At 43.7% G+C, this 24,927-nt stretch overlaps 1 long non-coding RNA gene across 1 annotated transcript; it reads right to left on the bottom strand.

The window, feature by feature from the left end:
• Positions 1–9,082: 9,082 nt before the first annotated feature.
• Positions 9,083–16,431, bottom strand: LOC132580059 (uncharacterized). The gene is made up of 2 exons (XR_009556025.1): positions 16,180–16,431; positions 9,083–10,242 (listed from the first exon to the last, which is right to left on the bottom strand). It is a non-coding gene; the product is annotated as an uncharacterized LOC132580059 (long non-coding RNA).
• Between the last annotated feature and the right edge of the window lie 8,496 nt (positions 16,432–24,927).

The raw sequence follows: 24,927 nt of genomic DNA, 5'->3' as shown, positions 1-24,927 counted from the left end.
TGGAAGGGAGCAGAATCAAAATAATGAAAGAGCTGCCAAGACAAGTGATAAACGACAGGAAGAAATACAAGAGATTAACAGAGAAGTTACGTGCAGAGGGAACGAGATATAGATGGATACTACCCGAAGGTTTGGGCTTTGAGCAACATGGAAGAAGGATTACAATAAGGAATGAGCAAGAGATGTGTAGTTTTTTTTAAGAGAATAAAGACTTTGCATCATAATGGATTACAAGTTATTATCTTGGAATATAAATGGACTAAATTCACCACAAAAACAAAAAGCAACATTTCATTGGATTAAAAAACAAAAATGTAACATAATTTCTTTACAGGAAGTTCATATACAACAAAAGGATTACAAATTTTTGTGGAACAAACAATTGGGGTTGGAATTTTTTTCATTGGCAGATCAAAAGAAAAGGGGTGTGGTCTTTTACATTAAAAAACAATTAGAACCAAAATTGATATTTAAAGATAAAGATGGAAGATATATAGCAGTGGAAGTGATGATGGATGCAAAGAAAATGTTGTTATTAGGACTATATGCACCTAATGGAGCAAAAGATGTTTTTTTTTAAGATATTAATTGACAGTTGGATGAAGTGTCCTTTGACCAGATCTTGATGATGGGTGATTTCAATGGAACAATACAAAACAATACAGATAGATCTGGCCAAAAGAGCAATAATAAAGAAAAGAGACTGCCAAAATCATTTTTTGAGTTGGTTAAACAAGAAAGTTTGGAGGATATTTGGAGAAGATTTAACCCTGAAGTAAGAGACTATACTTTCTTTTCAGCAAGACATAATACTTTTTCCAGAATAAATATGCTATGGGGCTCTAAAGGTTTGGGCCTCATAACTAGAAAAGTGGAGATTCTACCAAAGGTATGTTCAGATCATAATCCAATATTTTGGGTTACAAAATTGCAAAAGAAAACAAGAAGATGGAGAATAAATGAGGATTTGCTACAAGATAAAGATATTGTGACTTTTCTAGAAAAAGAAACTATAGCGTTTTTCCAAATAAATGACACTGATGATATAGAATTCCAGACGGTTTTGGATACGTACAAAGCAGTAATGAGAGGACAATTGATTACATTGAATAATAAAGATAAGAGGGCTAAAGAAAAGCAGATGTTGGACATGCAAAATGAAATAAAGAAAAAAGAAGGGGAACTGAGAAAAAGACCAGGGAAAAAGAAATTAATAAGGGAAATCACTATATTACAAGCCCAAGTAAGACATTTGTTGAATAAAGAATTAGAATGGAATTTAAAAAGTTTGCAACAAAAATCATTTGAACGTGCGAATAAACCTGGGAAGTATTTAGCTTGGCAACTGAAGAAAAAGAAAGAAAATAAAATTATTAATAAAATCATGGCTAGTGGAAAAGAGATAGTAGACCAAGAAGGAATTAAAAGAGAATTTTTTAAATATTATGCAAATTTATTCAAAGGTGTGAAAATTAAAAAGAAAAAATGGAAGCGTATTTATGAAATATTAAAATAGCACCCCTGACTGAGTATATGAAAAAGATTTTGAATGATCCAATAGAAAAAATTGAAATTGAAGCAGCAATAAATGTAATGAAAGTAGGTAAGGCTCCTGGGCCGGATGGATATACAACTAAATTTTATAAAACTCTCAAAGATGAGATAGTACCAAAATTGCAAAAATTGATGAATACGATAAGAATAAAAGGGGAAATTCCAAATACTTGGAAAGAAGTTGTAATCTCATTGATTCCCAAGGAAGATAGAGATGTCACAAATGTAAAGAACTATAGACCAATTTCATTATTAAACAATGACTATAAGATATATACAAGAATCTTGGCAGAACGACTTAAGCAATATTTAATCAATTTTATAAAGGAAGATCAAGCGGGATTTCTCCCTAAAAGGCAAATAAGAGACAATGTAAGAACTGTTGTAAATATTGTAGAATATTATGAGAAGCATCCAGAAAAAGAGGCGGCGTTATTTTTTGTAGATGCAGAAAAAGCCTTTGATAATCTGAATTGGGACTTTATGTTTGCAGTAATGGAAAAAATAAATCTGGGAGAATATTTTATAAGAATGACAAAAGCAATATATATGGATCAACACGCAAAATTGTGTATAAATGCAGACCTTACAAATGAAATGAAGGTGAGCAAAGGTACAAGACAAGGATGTCTGCTTTCACCATTGTTGTTTATAATGACTCTTGAAATTCTGCTAATGCAAATACAAGACGATAAAGAGATAGAAGGATTGAAAATTAGAGGACTTTCTTATAAATATAAAGCATTTGCAGACGATATTGTGTTTATAATTGAAAATCCAATACAAGTGGTACCTTTGTTGCTAGCTAAGATAAAAGAATATGGAGAAATGGCAGGACTCTATATAAATAAAGAGAAGCCGAAATTTTTATGTAAAAATATGCAACTAAATAAACAGAAAGAATTGCAGAGTTTGACGGGATGTGAAGTCACTTCTAAAGTTAAATATTTAGGTCTAGAAATAACTATGAAGAATATTTATTTGTACAAAAACAACTATGAAAAGTTATGGCGTAGGATGGATGAAGATATGATGAAATGGAATAGACTTGATCTGTCCTTGTTGGGTAGGATTGCTGCAATTAAGATGAACATTTTGCCAAGAATAATGTATTTGTTCCAAACTATTCCGATTGTGAAAGATAGTAAACAATTTAACAAATGGCAAAGGAAGATCTCAGAATTTGTATGGGCTGGGAAAAAACCAAGAATTAAGATGAACATTTTAACGGATGCTAAAGAGAGGGGAGGATTTCAACTTCCAGACTTAAGATTGTATCATGATGCAGTTTGTTTGACGTGGATAAAGGATTGGACGATGTTGTTAAATAAAAAGCTTTTATTGTTTGAAGCTCATGGAAATAAATTCAGCTGGCATGCTTATATGTACTATGGGAAAAAAAAGATGGATGGTCTTTTTTCTCACCATTATGTTAGAAACAACTTACTAAATACATAGATAAAGTATAAGAAATATGGTGATGAAAGAAAGCCGTTATGGATAGTGCCAGCAGAAGTAATAAAAATAACAGTTGAATCTGATGAAGAGAGAGGGGTGTCATATAATCAACTGCTAAAGATTCAAGGTGATAAAGTTGAATTAAAATCTGCCGAAGAGCTAAATAACAAGTATGACTGGTTTCAAATGCAACAAATAAAAAGTTTGATGGAAAATGATATTAAATCTGTTGGAATTAGACGTGAGCAAATGGAATTGGAAAAGGTTCTGTTTGGAGATAATGAAAAATTAATATCGAAAATATATAATTATTGTTGAAATGGTCTACAGAAGAAGTAGTAGTAAAATCTCAAATGATTAAATGGGCAATTAATGTAAATAAGGAAATACAGATGGATACATGGGAATATCTTTGGAAGAACTCGATGAGAATATCAACATGCCAGAGCATTAAAGAGAATTGTTTCAAGATGATGTATAGGTGGTATATGACTCCGAAAAAACTGGCAAAGATGAGTAAAAAGATGTCGGATAGATGTTGGAAATGTAAGAAACATGAAGGTTCTTTTTATCATATGTGGTGGACTTGTGGAAAAGCAAAAACGTTTTGGCAGATGTTACAACAAGAAATATCTAAAATTTTGGGATATGATTTTAAGAAAGTTGCAGATACTTTTCTGTTGGGACTACAAATGGAAAAATTTCCAAAAGAAGATAGAACTCTAATCTGGTACTTGCTCTCAGCTGCTAGGACATTGTATGTGCAGTTATGGAAGCAAGAATAAATACCAGAGAAATGGGACTGGATCGTGAAAGTTTTATCGTGGAGTGAGATGGATAAACTAACAAGACCTTTAAGAGACTATGATTTGGAAGTGTTTAAAAGGGAGTGGAAGAAATTTAGAGGATATATAGAAAAAGAGTGGAACCTAAAAGGACATTGGACAATTTTTTAATAATGAGTATGAGAAAAGGGAGAAATTGAACTTTGATGGGGTAAGGGTACCTTTATAAGTGAACTCAAGTATATAACTTCGGTGGGAGTCTAGTAATGGAGGGAGGAGGGATTAGAAAATATCATATGGGTTAGGGATAGTAATGATATTAACAGACATTGTTACCATATGTTATTAATAAATTGTTTTAAAACGAGAAAAAAAAAGATATAGGACAGGGGTGGCAGACGTGGACTATTGCACCCTTTTTAAATCTTCGTTCGCGAAGCCAAGCCGAGAGAGAGAGAGAGGCCAATGGTAACTCTCCAGATGTTTTTTGCCTACAACTCCCATCAGCCCCAGCCATTGGCCATGCCGCTGGGGCTGATGGGAGTTGTAGGCAAAAAACATCTGGAGAGCTACCGTTGGCCACCCCTGATATAGGAGATTGTGACCACTCTAAGACTCTAAGATTCAGAGTAAAGGACAGGGTCTAAATCCAATCATCAGCACCATCACCACCACCATCATCCTCTTCCTCTATCTTGGATAAAACTTGTTGGTCTTACGGGTGCCCCTGGACTTGAACTTCATTCCACTAAGCAAGTTTGGCCACCCCATCATAGAGTTTACCATTCAAAGCAGCCATTTTCTCTGGGAGAACTGATCTTTGTAGTTTGGAGGTGAGCTGTTAGTTCCAGGGCATACTCAGATCCCACCTGGAGGCTGGCATCCCTATGCAGCAGGGATGGGATGCCTCTGAAGCTGTCTTTTCCTCAATGGACGATGTTCTCTATCATTTGGAGATCGGTTGAAGTTCTGGGAGAACATCAGGCCACAGCTGGAGGTTGGCAACCCTAGCCATAGCAGCCTTCTGCGAGCTTTGTCCTAGTTGTGACCGAACTGGCAAGAGAGCAACACATTCCATACACACTAAGATTTGTTTGCTTTACATACAAGTGCAATTTCAAAGAAAAATTACTATACTCTGGCAGCCACACCAGGAGTCCACCAAAATATTGTAAGGCCTGGCCCACAGGCCACAACTGGGCTCCCTTTACACCATGACAAATCACAGCCAACATTTGCAACTTTCAATTTCCTGCTGCACTTTACTGCTTTCTCGCTGTGTGAGATTCATAATGATGCCCTGGGTATTACTAGCCCAGTAAAGGTGACTCTATTAAGGTGCCTGTGCTGAAGGTCTAGCTATAAAAGGTGTGCTTGCCTTGGAAATTGCAACCAGCACAAGCCCGCCTTGGGGCACTGAAGCCTTCCCTCTCCTCTGGGATGCCTGGCCTTTTTAATTGCTACAGCCATGCCATCCAGCCTCCTCACCATAGCCTGGGAGTTCCAGCACAGGGAATGCAAACAGGGAGATTGCAGAGAACAGCTGGACGTTACTGTTTCATTGTTTTGACATAACGCTTTGCCACTGGCAGACTCTATCATGTTCCCTAACAGATAAAGCCAGCTGCTTTTAAAAACAAACAAGGCAGTATACATGATAAGAACATAAGAAGAGCTCTGCTGGATTGGACCTGTGGTCCACCTAGTCCAGCATCCTGTCTCACACAGTGGCCAACCCAGGGCTTTTTTTGTAGGGGGGGGAAAATCCAGCAGGAACTCATTTGCATATTAGGCCACACCCCCTGATGTCAGCATTGTTTTGCACAGGGCTTTGAGGGGAGGGAAAAAACCCAGCAGAGACTCATTTGCATATTAGGCCACACCCCTGACATCATCGTTGTTTCGCACAGGGCTTTTTGGGAGGAGAAAGCCCAGCAGGGACTTATTTGCATATTAGGCCACACCCCCTGATGCCAAGTCAGCTGGAACTGTATTCCTGTGCATTCCTGCTCAAAGAAAGGCCCTGGGTCAACCAATTTGCCTGGACAGACAACAACAGGGCATAAAGGCTAGGATTGCCAGCTTCCAGGTCCTGTTTCAGGGGCTTCTCTTTGCCACAAACCAGCTGGCTGGTGGGGAAAACCCCTGCCCTAAACAGGGATATCACCACACAACATCCTTGATGCAATGACATCATCACATCGAGGCTGTCATGCACCGGATGCTTTGGTTTTGAGAGCAAACTTTCTGGTTTAAGCCCAATTTAACCATAGAGTTTGCTCCCAAACCAGAGAATCCCCAGGTGCAACATCCCCACTGTGATGATGTTGTTGCGTCAGGGACGTCATGTCCCCTGTAGAAAAGGCTGATTTAGAGAGCAGACTCTATGGCATTATACCTTTCTGAAGTCCTCCCTAGGATCCACCCCTTAAATAGCTAGGAATTTCCCAGTTTGGACTTGGCAGCCCTAATTTCTGGTCCCTCTCAGGGGTAGAATTCTAACAGGGGCTCATTTGCATGTTAGGCCACACCCCCAAATGTAGCCAATCCTCCAAGAACTTACAAAAAAGAGCCTTGTAAGCTCTTGGAGGATTGGCTACATCAGGGGTGTGTGGCCTAATATGCAAAGGAGCTCCTGCTAGAATTCCACCCCTGGTCCATCCCCTTTCCAGGCTCTACCCCTAAATCCCCAAGGATTTCTCAACCTAGCTGGCAATTCTATATAATGTTAATGACTTGGGAACAGCTTTTCAGCAGCTCATGCTTATCACTGCTTCCTCCTTAAAACGGAGGAATTGTGCTACTTCTATCCCACAAGGTGGTAAGTGGACCCCATGATCAGGTCATCTGTAGGACCACGCAGATATCTCCTTCCTACCTGGAACTCTAGTGGTATTTGAAATTCTTTAAATTGCCACCTTGTAAATTCAGTTCTCCCACATGGACCACGGGTCCCTAATAAACACAATTTCTTTCTTGTTTTTGGATTTTGCATGGACTAATATGTCAGTATAACATTTTCTGTTTTAAGCATACTATGGGAATATCTTTTCCTTATATGATCCAACAACTGTTTCTTTTACAGTTCAGGGGTAAATCAGTCCTTATCTCTCCCTTCTTCCAATCTGCTCCACCTGCAGGACTTCTCTCTCCCAAGAAACCACAGTCTCTTCGAACTCGTGATAACTCACTGAAAATGTCGAGACCATGTGCAACTGCAATAAAAAAAGGCCAACGCCATGCTGGGAATTATTAGGAAGGGAATTGAAAACAAATCAGCCAGTATCATAACGCCATGTATAAATCGATGGTGAGGCCTCATTTGGAATACTGTGTACACTTCTGGTCACCACACTTCAAAAAAGATATTATAACATTGGGAAAAGTGCAGAAAAGGGCAACTAGAATGATTCAAGGGTTGGAACACTTTCCCTATGAAGAAAGGTTAAAATGCTTGGGACTCTTTAGCTTGGAGAAACGTCGACTGAGGGTGGACATGATAGAGGTTGACAAGATTGTGCATGGGGTAGAGAAAGAAGTACTTTTCTCCCTTTCTCACAATACAAGAACTCATGGGCACGCAATGAAATTGTTGAGAAGTTGAGTTAGAACTGATAAAAGGAAGTACTTCTTCATCGAAAGGGTTATTAACACATGGAATTCACTGCCACAGGAGGTGGCGGCGGCTACAAGCATAGGCAGCTTCAAGAGGGGATTGGATAAACATATGGAGCAGAGGTCCATCAGTGGCTATTAGCCACAGTGTATTGTTGGAACTCTGTCTCGGGCAGTGATGTTCTGTATTCTTGGTGCTTGGGAGGGGCAACAGTGGGAGGGCTTCTAGTGTCCTGATCCCACTGATGGACCTCCTGATGGCACCTGGTTTTTTTGGCCACTGTGTGACACAGAGTGTTTGTAAGAGAACCCGCTCCGACATTGAGGTGTGGAAAGAAAGATTTAGGAGACAATAAAAATTCCGGGAGACGTCTGACTATAGGAAAGGGGGTGCGCACAAAGGTTGAGAGGGCATCTGTAGTCTTAGAAGACTCCTCTCAGAAGACTCCTCCTGCCTTTGTCCGTCCAGCTTTTATTGAAACCATGACCTCACATCATTCCACCAACATTAGCCAATTAATTATATGTGTCTGGTCAACGTAACCACAGATAACGCCTGCGCAAATCACACAAACAGCACGTTTCCTTATCATAACATAACAAAGCTTCAATACATTACATTCTGTGGCGCAGTTAAATTCTCTGCTGTTAAAACTGAATCCCTACAAGTGTTGGACTGGATGGGCCATTGGCCCGATCCAACATGGCTCCTCTTATGTTCTTATGATTCTTATGTTCTTATGATACTTGGTGGGATAAGATCATAAAACCCCAGCTAGAATTGCCATGCACAGGCAAAATTACTATTAACTTTAGTTCCCATTGTAATCCACCCATTTCTGAATCTTCTTCACTGTGAACCTCCATTTTGCTAAGATATATTCAGGCCCGTAGCCATGGGGAAGCCTGCCCTGACTTAGAATCATAGAATTGGAAGGGACCTCCAGGGTCATCTAGTCCAACCCCCTGCACAATGCAGGAAACTCACAAATATCTCCCCTTAAATTCACAGGATCTTCATTGCTGTCAGATGGCCATCTAACCTCTGTTGAAAAACCTCCAAGGAAGGAGAGCCCACCACCTCCTGAGGAAGCCTGTTCCACTGAAGAACTGCTCTAATGGTCACGAAGTTCTTCTTAATGTTGAGCCGGAAAGTCTTTTGATTTAATTTCAGCTTCCAGGTTGAGCCCACCAACTTCCAGGTTCTTAAGATTGCCTCCAGGGAAAAAAAAAAAATTCTATCTAGCACTGCACCCAAGCTATACCTGGCTGAGAATTTCCTGAAGAGTTCCACCTGAACAGCTGGAACGTTTATCTCCATTGGAGGCTGCTCCTTCTCTTCCGCCCAACTTTGGGAAGTGCTTCTGGCACTAACTAAGCTCCCCAGAAACACAAAAGTGTTATTGAGAACCATTACAGGATATTGACTGCTCCAAGTCTTGCAGCTTCTCTAAATTAACAATGGGGAGGCCCTCCAACGAACGTCTGAAGTTCCTTAAGCTTATCTGTATCGAACCGTTTCTTTGATTCCATTTTGCCTTGAAAGTTCAGGTTATACACCCACTTGCAACTTTCCCCAATAATCCCCAGGCAAGGCCGAAGCTCTTGAAGTATGAATTGTTTTTCCCCTTAATTTAACAAAGAGTAAAGCAGATCAATACAATGGTAGGTTGCAGTAATCATTTAAAAAGTTATTTATTGACAGATACAAATGCCGGGCAGTCGTTTTATCCATTCAGTTTCACAATATAGATTTGCACAATCCAACGGTTTTCTGTTTCAGCACTAGTGGATTGCACTAGAGCCCCTACAAATCCAATCAGGTGTAGTGCACCACTAATAAATTCATCCCCAGTAACAAGGCCAGTGAACACAGCAATAAGTCCGCGTCTCCCACCCACCGGCACAAGGCTCTGAAGAATACACAGCGGCTACAACTACACACAAGAAGCATTTCAGAAAAAGGGAGACTGCCAAGAGATCAATCCCAATAGCTAATACCTCGGAATACACAGCAATATCCGTTAGGGCAACGTCGTTGAACAGAATGACAATGTCTTTTCCTGGACAAATTCCATCCACGAAGGAGAACCAGCATTCAGAGTTTTATTAATACGGAGAATGGTCCAAGCTGACATTAGGCTCTGAGACTGGCTCTCTCTCAAGCAGGGATCCAGGAGGTCTCAATCTGAAGTCCCACCTCCCAGCCTGTTAAAACAATATAGGACATTCCATACAGTCAAGCATTATTTGATTCCAATACGCAGCCTTATTTACTAGCAGAATTCTTTGAATGAGCCAGAACACCCACAGGAGGGTCGCTTCCCTAAAATCAAGAAGATTTGCTGAAAGTGGTACAGGCCCACCTAGAAAGACATTGACTGCTGGATTTCTCTAGAGGGGGAACTTAATGCACAGGCAGTGGCGAAGAAGGTGGTGTCATCATTGGGTCTTCTTCAGCTCCTTCTTCAGCGGCAGCTGCCACAGTTTCAGCATTAAGGTCTGTAGGGGGTTCCAATCCAGAACCAGTCATTGACATTTTACCACGTTGGTCTGTTGTGGAACCCATATCGACTGGAGAATCTGCACTTTTACGTGCCTCCATAATTGAAGCAGCAGCTCCCTGCTCTGGCTGGTTCCCTTCCAGAAGGACTTGGGAATTGCCGGCATCTCCTTCCTCCTGCAAGGCTGAGACTCCCAGCTCGCTCAGGCTGTTTCCGCTAGAAGGCTCTTCCATCTCTGTGCCAGACCCTTCTGCCGCCTGGTCCTCTGGATTCCCCTTGACCGTATACATTCCTCTCTTTCCAAGTTTGCCTCCCATGTTGGCGCTCTGTAGGCAGCAGTGCAAAAGTTGGCATTTAACCAGGGAAGACTAAAAAGCATTAACTTGAACAGGAATGTACAGTACATTATTTGTGCCAGTTATAAAAGACCCTCTGTTTTGAAGATGCTTATGCAGTTCAGCTGTTCCCAGAAGGTTCCCACAAAGGATAATACAGAGGTGACTCAGTATTGAATGTAGTCTGCAACCACACACGCTAAATCATGCACTTCCAAATCTACTTTCAATGACCTTTCCATCTGGGTTTTTACTGGGTGAATTGGCAAAACCCAGTTGGAAACTGCATTGCAAGTGGATTGAAGGTGCATTATTTAGTGTGTGTGATCCCAGCTATAGACTCTAATCCTGAGGAAGTGGAAAACATAAAACTTAATTCTGATTGGATGTGAGGGTTGGTCCCACCATGGTCTCTGCAGGAATACTAACTCCAGGGCTTTTTTTTGAGCAGGAACGCACAGAAACGCAGTTCCAATTGGTTGGTGTCAGGGGGCGTGGCCTAATATGAAAATGAGTTCCTGCCGGGCTCTTTCTAGAAAAAAGCCCTGTGTGAACCAATGGTGACATCAGAGGGTGTGGCCTAACATGCAAATGAGTTCCTGCTGGGCTGTTTTTTTTAAAGGCCCTAACTCTCAAGCATTGCTAATGTAATGTGCATCCCCTGAGACTGCTAGGGCGTGGAAGTTGCAATTCCCACTTCCAGAACCTGCATTCCTGTTCCAAGGTACTCCCAGTGACACAACTAGACCAAACCCAATCTTCCATGAAGCCTATGCACACATGTTGCAAGCTAACGTTCCTTCTAAGCTGTAGAGTCATGTGAGCAAAAATTCTATTTTGTGAGCTGCTGGCATTAAAGTTGAGGGCTAATGCATAAATTAGTTTGCTCTGGGACCATTTTTTCTGAGTTAAGACAAAAATGTGTGAGCCAGATGCTAATAAACTGTGAGCTAGCTCACACTAACTCAGCTTAGTGGGAACACCGGCCTTCTTTCTACTGAGCTGGGGAGCAATAAACCTCACTTGTGTCTTTCCCATGGGAGGCAGCAGCCACTCACAAGGGCATTCTTCTTACTGAGACTTCTGAGTGAGATTCAGACTAGCCTTGCAACAGGGAAATGCAGCTTCAAAACTCCCCTTTATCAGTGAACTAGTCAGCCTGGCTTGTAGGGTTGCCAGATGCCGGTGGAAGCTGGGGTCTCTTACTGCCAGGCCACCACTGATCGGTCAGCTGGTTGGCAGGGAGAACTTACCCTGAAAAAGAGTGAGATCCATCCAACATGCAGCATTGTGTCTATGTCACTGCCCACATGACCCAGAAGTGACATCTAGGTTATTTGCTCTTGGAATTTGGGCAAAAACTCTATGGTAGAAGCCAAATTTGCCATAGAGTTTTTGCCCAAATACCAGAGTGTCATCCTGGCATCATGGAAGTGATGATGTAGACATGTTACTGCATGTCATATGAACCTGTCCACTGCTCCTGCTAAGTCCCACTTCCATCCCTTGCACCTTGCCAATTTGCCAGGAGGGACCTAGCAACCCCACTAGAAGAAGGAAAGAGATTGAATTTATACCCTTTCCTTCACTATCCAAAGGAGTTTTAGAGCAGCTTACAATCTCCTTTCCCTTCCCCTCCCCCCAACCGACATCCTGTAAGGTAGGTGGGGCTGAGAGAGCTCTGATAGAAACTGTTCTTGAAAGGAACAGCTCTGTGAGAACTTGTGACTGACTCAAGGTCACATCAGCAGGAATTTGAAGGAGTTGTGGGAGTTTTCAAGGGCTGATATCAAACCAACGGAGCAAGTTAATAGAGAACTTAGGAAACAGTAGAGGACACATTGCTCAAAAGGTTGAGAACTGTCCAAACTGAACCAAAGAAAATTCACTTCTTGGGCAGTAATGCAAGCTAGTTTGGAAGGAAAAACAGATTAATGGAGGGGAAACAGGAAGTGAGTCACAGATTCAGCCATTACACCTGGGGATCAAATGTAAATGTAAAGCTTACGGATTTGACCCGTTTGTGGGCCACCTTCAAATTGGCATCACCGACATTTATATCGAACCCTACCACAACTGAGCTCCAGGCAATGGAGATCAGTTCACCTGGAAAAATAGCCACTTTGGAAGGTGGACTCTGTGGCATTCTACCCCATTGAAGTCCCTCCGCTCCCCAAACCCTGCCCTCCTCAGGTTCCATTCCCCCCCCCCCCCCCGCAGAAGCTCCAGGTATCTCCCGACCCAGAGCTGGCCACCCTATTTCCTCCCAGGTATGGTGCACCTCTACTCCCATGAGCATTTGCATGATGAAAGAAGGAGACCTTCCCATACTCCGTGACACCTGACTTACGAAAAAAAGCCATTCATCCGTGGCAATAAGAACCACACGCAGACAATGAGCAAGTCGGGAGGCTTTGCAAGTAGTCAGAGAGCTTGTTCCCGCCATCTGCCAATATGCCACAACCGATTAACAGATGTTCAGGCCGACGAGCGAGTCAAAAAATTTGCATGAGGAAGGGCATAAGGCTGAGCGGCGGTACAGGCGTCTTTGCCCCCGTTGCCAAAGCAGGAATTCACGAGAAGAAGCTGTACCTGCTTTAGGCGGTGTGAATTATGCAAGAATCTTTATTCTATAATTAACAATCCTTTATTAACATTATTGCAAAGGAAGTCATTTTGGTGAGTGAGCTCTTCTGCTTGCTCTCCTGCCGCTGCTCTGCCTAACAGCCACGCACTGCCCTGAGTGTCTGTTTAGCTGTTCCTTCTCACCCATCTCTCAAGAGAAACTTATTCTAGGATGGCCAGCCCCCCAACCAGAGGGAGGGGATCCCCACCCCGGGCCACACCCATGACCACCAGCAACCAGGGCTTTTGGGGTAGAAAAAGCCCAGCGGGAACTCAGTTGCATATTAGGCCACACCCCTTACACCAAGTCAGCTGGAACTGCGTTCCTGTGAATTCCTGCTAAGAAAAAAAAAAAGCCCTGCCAACAACCTAGAGCAGGGGTGGCCAAACTGTGACTCGGGAGCCACATGTGGCTCTTTCACACATATTGTGCGGCTCTCGAAGGTCCCCACCTGCTGCCTCGGAGAAGGCATTTGTCTCTTTAAATCACTTCTCTAAGCCTGCAGCCAGTGGCCTGGAAAATGCATTTAAAGTTGCTTGCTTTCCATCTCTTTCTCCCCCTCCCCATCTGTTTGCCTTCCTTCCTTCCAGCTCTCAAACATGTGATGTTCAGGTCTTCCAGCTCTCAGACGTTTATTCTATGTGGCTCTTACATGAAGCAAGTTTGGCCACCCCTGACCTAGAGATTGGCAACTGTACCGTAGATGTAGATTAAAGGTGTGCAGCCTTGCTGACCTGAAGGAACAGAGCCAAGTCTGAGTCCAGGGGTACCTTTAAGGCCAACAAAGTCTAATTCTGGGTTTAAGCTTTCATGAGCATGCATTCTGTATCACAGAGCTTTAAGCTACAGGCTTTAGACATTCCTTTGCAGCTGGAAGATTCCTTCTCCAGGTAAGATTCGAGCACCTGCTCATGGAACTGTTATATGAACTGCCACCTAGCATAACTAGTAAGAGCCAATCATATCCCCTGTCCAAGAACCAAGAAGCACTGCTGAAACATTTATAGAAATTGGAGTTACCTAGAACACTCAACTACAGCTGTGGCACAGCTGCCTTCCAAACCCCCCACGTATAGCAACCAGAGGTTTTTTTGTAGCAGGAACTTCATTGCATATTAGGCCCCACCCTACCCCTGATGTAGCGAATCCTCCAAGAGCTTACAGGGCTCTTAGTGCAGGGCCTACTGTAAGCTCTTGGAGGATTGGCTACATCAGGGGGGTATGGCCTAATATGCAAAGGAGTTCCTGCTACAAAAAACCCCTTTGTTAATACTGTTCCTCAAGCTACCTTTTCTTCAGGATAGCTCAGTTTATTTTGAAGAGGAGAAGCAGCGGTGCAGAGGTTCAGATTAGGCTCTAGGAAACTCAGGTTTAAATCCCCACTCTGCTATGGAAACTTGCTAGAGAGCCAATGTGGTGTAGTTGTTTATAGCAGCAGACTGGAGAACTGGGTTTGATTCTTCACTCCTCCTCCTCCATGCAGCCAGCTGAGTGATCTTGGGACAGTCATAATCCTCTCAGAACTCTCTCAGCCCCACCTGCCTCACAGGGTGTCTGTTGTGGGGAGGGGAAGGGAAAGCAGCTTTGAGGCTCCCTTTGGGTAGGGAAGGGCAGGGTATAAAACCCAACTCTTCTTCTTCTACCTTGGGCCAATCACACACCTTCAGTCTAACCTACCTCACTGGGTTGTTGTGAGGATTAGAAAAAGAGGAAAGTCAAACAATGTAAGCCACTGTGGGTCCTCCATTAGGGAGAAAGAGAGGGTACAAATAAAGTCAATAAGCCATTCTTCTATGCCAGGGGTATAAAACATGCAGTTTGGGGGCCGAATCAGACCCCCAGAGGGCTCCTTTCAGACCTCCGAGCAACTGGCTGTCATCTGCTTCCTTCTTCCTATATCTTGCTTTCTTCTGCATAGCAGTTGGCTTGCTCAATTGCATAGGTGCTAAAGAGCAAAACCTCTATTTTCTTCATTGGCTGAGGCTCCTCCATTGGGGAGGAAGAGGGGAGGAATAACTTGCTTTGCCAGGCTCTCTCAACTGCACAGCAGAGCTACTGAGCCAAACCTCTCTTCCTTCTATTGACTGAGGCTCTCTTCCCCCCACCCCCTGTCCCTGAAAAAGGAAGGAAAGAGCCAGAGTTTCCTTTGCCCAGTTTCCTGGATCCCATGGGAGAAATACAAAGAAAGCACCCTTAAGTCCAATGAGTGCTAATGTTTTAAGCATGTTTTATTTTATTTTTTTAAAAAATATGTCTTTGTGTTTGTGTTCTTTATAAAAATTTATATCTCTGCTACCTAATCTTAAATATGTACACACATGGCCCAGCCCAACATGCCTCAGCCCAACCTGACATTGCCTGGCCCCTCAAGGCCTCATTTATGTCAGCTCCTGCCCTCATAACAAATGAGTTTGACACCCCTGGTCTAAGCCTTCCCCTACAGATTTACAAGCTACTCAGCTATCACAGGAACTCAGCAGGAAATGGGTACTGCAACTTCTGCAGTAGCACTAGCTCTCTTCGCAGAAACAGCACGTCTGAAGTTAAAAAATAGTGTGTTCAAGATGAAGAGTTTGCCTTAAGGGACTCTGGCTGCAAACAGTCCATTCTGAATTACCTTTGACCACCACCTTCCAGGTCCAGCATACCAAATTCACTTAAGTCTCCCCCCCAAAAGAAAACCTCTTCAAAAGCACTTATATAAAAACCTAGTTCACCATCAGGTTGCCAGCTCCAGGTTGGAAAACTGCTGGAGATTTGGGTTCTGTGCGGAATCTGGGGAGGAACTTCAGCTTAGTATAGTGCCAAAGGGTGTGTCTTCCTCAGCAACCATTTTCTCCAGGAGAACTGATCTCCGATGTCTGGAGATCAGTTGAAATCCCAGATCTCCAGCCACCACCTGGAGGCTGGCATCACACATACATAAGGGATTAAACAAGGCATTTGCATTCAATAACTTGTTTTTTAAAAAATCACAATTAAATCCTCAGCAGATCACCAGGAAGTTAGCCCCATTTACTTGAATGGGGCTTACTTCCAAGTAAGTGTGCCTTATGAGCAATGTTTCCTCGAAGCTGCAGAGGCTTGTGAGCAAAAATTCTCCTTTGTGAGCTACTGGCATTAAAGTTGTGAGCTACTGCATCAATTAGTGTGCTCTGGGGTCATCCTTCCTGAGCTAAAACAAAAATGTGTGAGCTGGAGGCTAAAAATCTGTGAGCTAGCTCACACTAACTCAGCTCAGAAGGAACACTGATTAGGGGTACAAGCTTTCAAATAAACCATAAGAATATGCCAATACTTACCTAGGCTGTTATTTGAGTTGTACAGCTCACACACAGACTGTTAGAAACGCCCTCCCACCCCTGCAGTCTTCTTAAATACAGCTGGATAAGTCACCGGCTAAATCTTCCCCAACTCCCAACACATTAGTTCCACCTGATGACAGTTCCTTCCCCCATTACATCCTCAAGCAGTCAGGTATGGTGTGGCTCATTGGACCTCAGTCGGTTGACACAGCCCTGTGATTTATGTGGCGGCATTGTGATGAATTGTATGGCGAGGTTAACTGGTTTTGAGGCTTTGTAGTGTATTGGAATGATTCTAAAAATGTGCCCATAATTGGGAGCACAAGTCTGCAACGGAGTGGTGGTCGGCTGAAGTGGCTTGGCTAGGCTCCTTGCCTAAGGGGGCTAGAGGGCAAATAGATGCTCCTTTCAATATGGGCAGCCCGAACAAACTTAGGACCACTGTCGAGGCTACTAGCTCCACATTCTGCTCTGCTGCGTGTGATCGTAAAATATACATTTAACATCCGTTGACCCAGGGAAGGCTCCTGTGCCTTTAATGGCTATTTTGATAAGATGCAACTTTTGCCATAATAGCTGCCAATTAGGGTTGTCATGGCTTCCTGGAGATTTGGGGGAGGAACCTGGAGAGAATGGAGTTTGGGGAGGGTGGCCAGGTCTCCCTTGGCCACTGGGGGCAGGGGTTGGCATAGGGTAGCCACCTCCAGGTTGGGAAACTCCTGGATGTTTGGGAGTGGGGGAGCCTGGGGAGGGCAGGGACCTCAGCTGGGCACAGCCCTGTACAGTCCACCCTCCAAAGCATCCCTTTTCTCCAGGGGAACTGATCACTGTAGTCAGTCAATTATTGGGGGGAAGAAGACTGCAGATTTATATCCCGCCCTTCTCTCTGAATCAGAGACTCAGAGCAGCTTACAGTCTCCTATATCTTCTCCCCCCCCCCACAACAGACACCCTGTGAGGTGGGTGGGGCTGAGAGAGCTCTTACAGCAGCTGCTGTTTCAAGAACAACTTCTGCGATAGCTAGGGCTAACCCAAGGCCATTCCAGCAGCTGTAAGTGGAGGAGTGGGGAATCAAACCCAGTTCTCTCAGACAAGAATCCGCACACTTAACCACTACACCAAAGAGAAGACGAAGAAGAAGATATTGGATTTATACCCCGCCCTTCACTCTGAATCTCAGAGAGGCTTACAATTTCCTTTACCTTCCTCCCCCACAACAGACACAACAGGTAGGTGGGGCTGAGAGAGCTCTCCCAGAAGCTGCCCTTTCAACATTTCAGGGAGAAGCTCTGTTTTATAGGATGCCTTTAAAATAATTTTAAAAAATCTTGCATGCCTACTAGGTATGCCAGCATCTACGTGGGTCCCAGAATTACAGCTCATTTCCAGACTACAGAGCCAGTTTGGTGTAGTGGTTAAGTGTGTGGACTCTTATCTGGGAGGACCAGGTTTGATTCCCCACTACTCCACTTGCACCTGCTAGCATGGCCTTGGATCAGCCATAGCTCTCATAGGAGTTGTCCTTGAAAGGGCAGCTGCTGTAAGAGCTCTCTCAGCCCCACCTATCTCACAGGGCATCTGTTGTGGGGGAGGAAGATAAAGGAGATTGTGAGCCACTCTGAGATTCAGAGTGAAGGGTGGGGTATAAATCAAATTTTTCCTTCTCCTCCTCATTCCTAAGAACAGATGTCCCATTGAATAAAATGGGAAGTTACTTCTGAGTAGACCTGCTTAGGCTAGCTCTGAGGCTTCAGCTTTTTCAGACCCAGGACTCACCTGTAAACCAAACCTGTCATGTAGTGGGATCCACATTTAAATTTGTGACTCTCATTCATTTATGTCTTTGTTTGTTCATTCATTCATTATCCGTTGTTCTCTCTGAGACTCAAGATGGATTGCGTAAGCCTGCCCCATGATGGGACCCACATTTAAATCTTTCTCATTAATTCATGAGAGCCAGTTTGGTGTAGTGGTTAAGCACGCAGCCTCTTATCTGGAAGAACTAGGTTTGATTCCCCATTCCTCCGCTGGCAGCTGCTGGAATGGCCTGGGGTCAGCCATAGCTCTTGCAGGAGTTGTCCTTGAAAGGGCAGCTGCTGTAAGAGCTCTCTCAGCCCCACCCACCTCACAGGGTGTCTGTTGTGTGTGGGGGAAATGCCCTCAGAGGGCTCCTATCAGGCTCCCAAGCAACTGGCTGTCATCTGCTTCCTTCTCCCTCTCTCTCGTTTCCTTCTGCATCATAGCTTGCTTTTCCCAGACTTGCTCAATCACACAGGAGTTACAGAACAAAACCTCTATTTTCTCCATTGGCTGAAGCTCCTCCCTTGGGGAGGAAGGTGGAGAGGCAGAGCTTGCTTTGCCAGGCTCTCTCAATTGCACAGCCAAGCTACTGAGTCAAGCCTCTCTTCCTTCTATTGGCTGAGACTCCTCCCCCTCCTGGTCCCCTGGGGAAGGAAGGAAAGAGCCAGAGCTTCTTTTGCCCAGTTCCCTGGATCCCATGAGAGAAATACAAAGAAAGTACGCTTAAGACCAACATTGCTAATGTTTTAAGCATGTTTTAAGGATTTTTTAAAAAAAGAAATCTTTAATTGTGCTTGTCTGTGTCCTTTATAAAGTTTATACCTCTGCTACCTAACCTTAAATAGGAACACAAATAGCCTGGTTCAACATGGCCCAGCCTGACAAGGTCTCATTTACATCTGATCAGGCCCTCATAACAAATGAGTTCAACACTCATTGGATTGGATAAGTATATGGAACAGAGGTCCATCAGTGGCTGTTAGCCACAGCGTATTGTTGGAACTCTCCGTCTGGGGCAGTGATGCTCTGTATTCTTGGTGCTGGGGGGGTGGGGCAAAGTGGGAGGGTTTCTAGCCCCACTGGTGGACCTCCTGATGGCACTTTTTTTTTTACCACTGTGTGACACAGAGTGTTGGACTGGATGGGCCATTGGCCTGATCCCACATGGCTTCTCTTATGTTCTTAACACTCTGCTCTAACCCCCAAGATCGTTGAACACCAAAAAACAGCAAGCATATTCCATTTCAGAAATGTAAAGACCCCTGTTTGCTATGACTAGTGCTGGTCACTCATGCAGTAATTTAACTGTACCATCTTGATCACTATGCACTTTCTCTGATGACTGGGCAGGTTTCGTCTTTGGAAGCCAGCCTCCACTTCTGCCCGCTGCTCCGTATTCTGCAAGTCTGCAAAACTGGTCGGCAATATGCAGAATTGCCTCCTCTGGTGCCAATTGTTTATTTGTTCACACAAACGAATCTTTCGGCCAGAAACATCTCCAATGGCCAAGCAGATGCAGATTTTGGCAAGACAACGGTGAGAGGTTGAAACAGTAGATCCTCTGCAGCTGCTGCAAGCAGGGATATCTTCAGATGCTGACCCCTTGCATTATTTTCAAGGGCTAGAAGGATCACAGGATATGAATTAACAGCCAAAGAATAAACTACTATGAAAAGCAGAAGGCTGTGCCAGCACTAGAAGGGCTGAGATTAGTTCCGTTTGAAATTGTGGAGTGGTGCCAGTTTTACAAAGCATGCCCTTGATTATGTGGAGTTCATATCAGAGATTCTACTGATGTCAAAAAAATCTTGCATGTCAATCCTTGGAAGAAAGCTGACCTGTGCCTGCTTTCTAGAAAATCTCTGATTGCTTCGTCAAAAGTTTGTCTTTATCTGAAGCAGGTATCAAAATGCGTGATATATCCGGAATCCTCGTCTCTGCGCGGTTTTTACATTGGACTTGCACATATTGCATAAGAAAGTTTGATTGGACTTTCCACGTGATTTGTTAATTGATTTTGCTGTGCAATTTAACATATGAGATTCTCTGATAGTAGTAACTTGGTGTGAGATTAGAAACAATCGCTAAATACAATTGTCCTTTACAGATGTCTTTATTGTTATTCTTAGGCTGTGATCACACACACTAAATAAGGCACTTTCAATTCACTTTCAATGCACTTTCCAGCTGGATTTTGCCCGTTCAAATATATATACACAGCATGTTGCCCTCTCATTGCTACAGCACACAGCCGAGCTCCTTTTTGGGTAGGAGAAGAACTGTGCATGTTTGGTACCCATGCAACAGAACACGCATGGACACCTATGAAGCTGCTATACTGAATCAGAGCCTCAGGCCAATTCTGCACTAGACCTTTAATCAGGGCTTTCTCTTTTTCTTTTTGTAGCAGGAACTCCTTTGCATTTTAGACTACACACCCCAATGTAGCCAATCCTCCAAGAGTTTACAGGGCTCTTAGTTCAGCTCCAGGAGGATTGGCTACATCAGGGGGGTGTGGCCTACTATGCAAAGAAGTTCTTGCTACAAAAGAAGCCCTGCCTTTAATCCTGGTTCAGCCTTGTCCCCAAACCAGGGCCAGATCTAGGGGTGGGTGGGCAGAGGGAGCACTTGCCCCGGGTGCTGCCAGAGGGAGGGGCTCCAAACTGGGTATGAATAAACAATTTTTATTAGTAACATATGGTAGCAAAACTATATCTACAACTTATAAAAACTTAAAGTAAAAGAAAAAACTTTCTACCCCATATCTTATTTTTCCCCCACCCCTCCCCCCCGTTACTTGACCCCCGCCAGTGTTATTTACTTAAAGGAAACAAATATTAAAGGTATACTTAACTATTAAAGAAAAAAACAACCCAAAAGTTATATTCTTATTTTAAAAACCTTAATCATTATCAAAGATTGTCCAATGTCCTTTTATTTTCCACTCTTTTTCTACGTATCTTCTGAATTTCTTCCACTCCAACTTAAAAAGTTCCAAATCATAGTCTCTTAATTTTCTTGTTAATTTGTCCATTTCACTCCATGACATAACTTTTGTAATTCAATCCCATTTCTCTGGTATTTTTTCTTGCTTCCACAGCTGCGCATACAATGTCCTAGCAGCTGAGAGCAAGTACCATATTAAAGTTCTGTCTTCTTTTGGAAATTTTTCCATTTGTAATCCCAGCAGAAAAGTCTCTGCCGCTTTACTGAATTCATATCCCAAAATCTTAGAAATCTTAGATCCGGTCCTGCCCTAAACTGACATTCTAGACTAGAATCATAGAAACCAACTCTAGGAGTCTATGATTCTATTCTTTTAGTGTAGAAAATCAGTTTGGGGACAGCACTGAACCATGATTAAAGGCCTAGCGGGGAACTAGCCTTAGTCTATCAAGGTCAGTATTGTCTGCTCTAACTGGCAGCCGCTGTCCGCGGTCTTAAGTAGAAGTCTTCCACATCACCGACTACCTGATCCTTTCAACTGGGGGTGCCTGGGATTGAACTTGGGACCTTCTGCATGCCAAGCAACTGCACTTCTACTGAGCCACATCCCCTCCCCAAAGCACAAAGCATTTGTATGCCCTGAGCTAAGACCTGAGGGAGCCATTTGCTTCTATGACAGTCGGAAAAGGAGAGTGTTAGACATTGCATAAGATACCCCTCCACCTTTAGTGCTTCCTCTAATGCTGGCAAGCCCGGCTTTAAAAGCCTCTATTAAGCTGCGAGGCAGCTATACAAGATCCAGGGCTTTGTTTTCGGCCTCCGCTGTGATATTGCTGCAATCAGCGCCCAAAGCCTCGAGTGACTTCTCTTTTGCTGCAGGCCTCCCCAGGCCGGGGGAAACGGAGTCGATTGCTTCCTTCAATTAAAAGCTTTGCTTCAGGAGGGAAATTCTAGTACCGCTCCGGCTGAAAGGGGAAGGCTTTGTAGCCTTTGTTCTCAACCCAGCGGAAGTCTCCACCTCGCTCGTTCCGCTTCTCTCATCGGCATCACAGGAATGAGCTACCAGAGACTGGCATTCCCACTGCTGCATGTTTAGGCATTGGACTTTTGAACAGCATCCTGCTTGTGGATGTTACTGACTCAAGCCCTGAAGATTGCTGAGATCTGCCAACCGACATCTTCTGGTCATCCCTGGCCCAAAGGACGTCTGTCTTGCCTCAACCAGGGCCAGGGCCTTTTCGGCTCTGGCCCCAACCTGGTGGAATCAGCTCCCTATGGAGATACGGGCCCTACCGGATCTGCTACCTTTCCGTAGGGTCTGTAAGGAGGAGCTGTTCCGCCAGGCATTGAGGCAGGCGGGCGTCCTTTTCTTTTCTTTCTCTACTGCCTATACCATCGGTTATCCCCCGCCCGCCCAGTGATTCATCATCTGAACCATGATATCTGGGCCACTGATTATACTTCAGCCTGCACGATGAGCCCGCCCGCCTCTGTTATATTGTACTGTATTGTGTTGTTGTTTTAATAGTATTTTATAGATTTTATTGTATTCTGCTGGTTTTATCGGATGTAATCTGCCCTGAGCCCGCTTGGGAAAGGGTGGAATATAAATTTACCAAATAAAATAAAGAAGAGTCTGTAGTGAGGCAGTGGCAGATACCTGGCACCTAGCGTTGCCTAGTCCGACTCAAGACATATTTGGGAACTTTGGGGGTGGAGCCAGGAGACTCTGAGGGTGGAGCTGGGAGCAAGGGTGTGACAAGCATGACAGAACTCCAAAGGGAAATTCTTGGCGATTTGGAGGAGCTCCTCAGGGATATGACGTCATAGAATCAGGGGTCATTTCATAGAAAAATTGCCACTGGAGCTCATTAGCACAACTATTAGCACAGCTAGGGTGTACTGAATTCTATTCAGCTCAGCATCTACCTTTGGGGAGGGATGGTGGCTCAGTGGTAGAGCATCTGCTTGGGAAGCAGAAGGTCCCATGTTCAATCCCTGGCATCTCTAAAAAAGGGTCCAGGCAAATAGGTGTGAAAAACCTCAGCTTGAGACCCTGGAGAGCCGCTGCCAGTCTGAGAAGACAATACTGACTTTGATGGACCAAGGGTCTGATTCAGTATAAGGCAGCTTCATATGATCATATGTTAAAATGCTTCTTGAATTTGAACTGTCAACATAAAACCTTACTCCCATCATACTTTTTAAATTACTTTGTCCTATGTGGCCACAGGGGCATGATGAAGATTTCTATCTGTCTGCTTTATATGTTTTGGTCATTTCTCCATTTTTGGTACGGGAAAAAAAAATATTAGAAAGCTTGTCAGATCTTAGAGTTCAGCAAAATTCTCACAGGGGGGTTTGAAACAAGGAGCTCAGAAGCGAGTATTTGGGGGAGGGGGGCATAAGAAAGAAAGAGCACAATGAAATCTAGAGGTTCCAGAGTTCTGCTCCTGTGAGCTCCTGCCCAAAATGTGGCCTTCCACTTTCATATTCCTTTTCTGAACACAACAGCTCAGAGAATCACTCCTCCCACTGATGTCTTCACCTCCTGAGCTTTGCCTTTAGATGCTTTCAAAGCCACACTCAGTCTCCTGAATCCACTTAAGAACAGGCTAAGAGGAAGAGATTGATTAAAAGCACATTTATTGAGAGTTTAAAAGCGTCGGGCTTTAGAAAAGTTACCTAAAAGCTGATTTTTAAAATTACAGCCGAGCAATCTACGACATTTAGTCCCAACAGGCCCTCCGAAGCAAGCTATTCCGCCCTATAGACCACAAAATGTTTTCTATCTATGCCTTTTAAAGACTGCTTAGTGACCGGAGGTGAAGTTTATTCAATAGAAATGAAGAGAAATAGTGGAGCAATTAGTGCTGTGCCACTGGAAAGCTCGGACATCGAGGATTTCAATCGTGCGTTAAAATGAAAGTTCTAAATTTGGCCTATTACGGCAGACCTGCATAGATAAAATCGCTGGGACTGTGTTTCGCTAGCTTGCTCCTGCAATTGTACATATGGTGCCTGTTCCCATTAGTTCTCTGCATTTCCATTCCACACCAGTAAGACAGATTAGTTATCTTAAATGGGTCTCTACACGGACTTTCCCGTTCACTCTACCAAAAAGGGGAAAACACATGTCTAAGTGAATGCAGCCATCTACGCAAAATTCTTCAGTCAACGGGAAGAACAGGGCCTTCTACTAGATTTAAGGGCTCTTAACAAACAAGGACAATGACAATCTCTTGCTGGTACATGCAACTTTCTTGGGCCAGACACAGGACAGGTGATAGGGTTAGCATCTCAAGGCATAGCTATAAGACCACAGGGGTCTGTTATCTCCTTAGCACAAAGCATAAGGTAGAAGTTTGCAGTCTATGTTTTTAAAAAAATCAAGGGTTACAGCAAAGTCTGTGTGGTCAGAAATGCAGATGACTCTGCCCGTCATGTGACCTAGGAAATACAAGTCTCAGTTCCACACTAGATCTTTAATCCTCATTCAGCCCTGCCCACAAACCGACATTCTACGCTTGAATCATGAAAATCATAGAAACCAACTCTATGGGTTTATGATTCTAGTGTAGAAAATCAGTTTGGGGACAGGGCTGGACTAGGATTAAAGGTCTAGTGCAGAAATGGTTAAGCTGGTCAATATAATCCTTATTCTTCAGATATGAATCTCCAGCAAAGAAAGCTAACCAAGGCGTTTCTAAGCGAACAGAAAGGTGTTGTTTTCTGATTCAGGAAACCACCTATGAACATCCCAGACTTGCAGAGGGATGCAAAGTTGATTTTGCTTTTTTGAAACTGAGAGTTTCTTTTCCATTCCTGGTGGGCTAAAGCTTTAGACAGCTGGTAAGTCTTGAACACTCTGCTCAGACTTGTCTGGATTATAACACTGCTCCAGCTGGCTCAGGTCTGAACAGATCATCTTCTGGCATTCAGGAATCACACTACTTCGAGCACCAGCTACCGAGGCTCTTCCAAAAGGTCTGATGCACA

This window comes from Heteronotia binoei, chromosome 12 (assembly GCF_032191835.1).
Source record: "Heteronotia binoei isolate CCM8104 ecotype False Entrance Well chromosome 12, APGP_CSIRO_Hbin_v1, whole genome shotgun sequence".
Classification (NCBI taxonomy): domain Eukaryota; kingdom Metazoa; phylum Chordata; class Lepidosauria; order Squamata; family Gekkonidae; genus Heteronotia; species Heteronotia binoei.
Note: the sequence above shows the minus strand (reverse complement) of the source record. Positions and strands in the feature narration are given on the sequence as shown.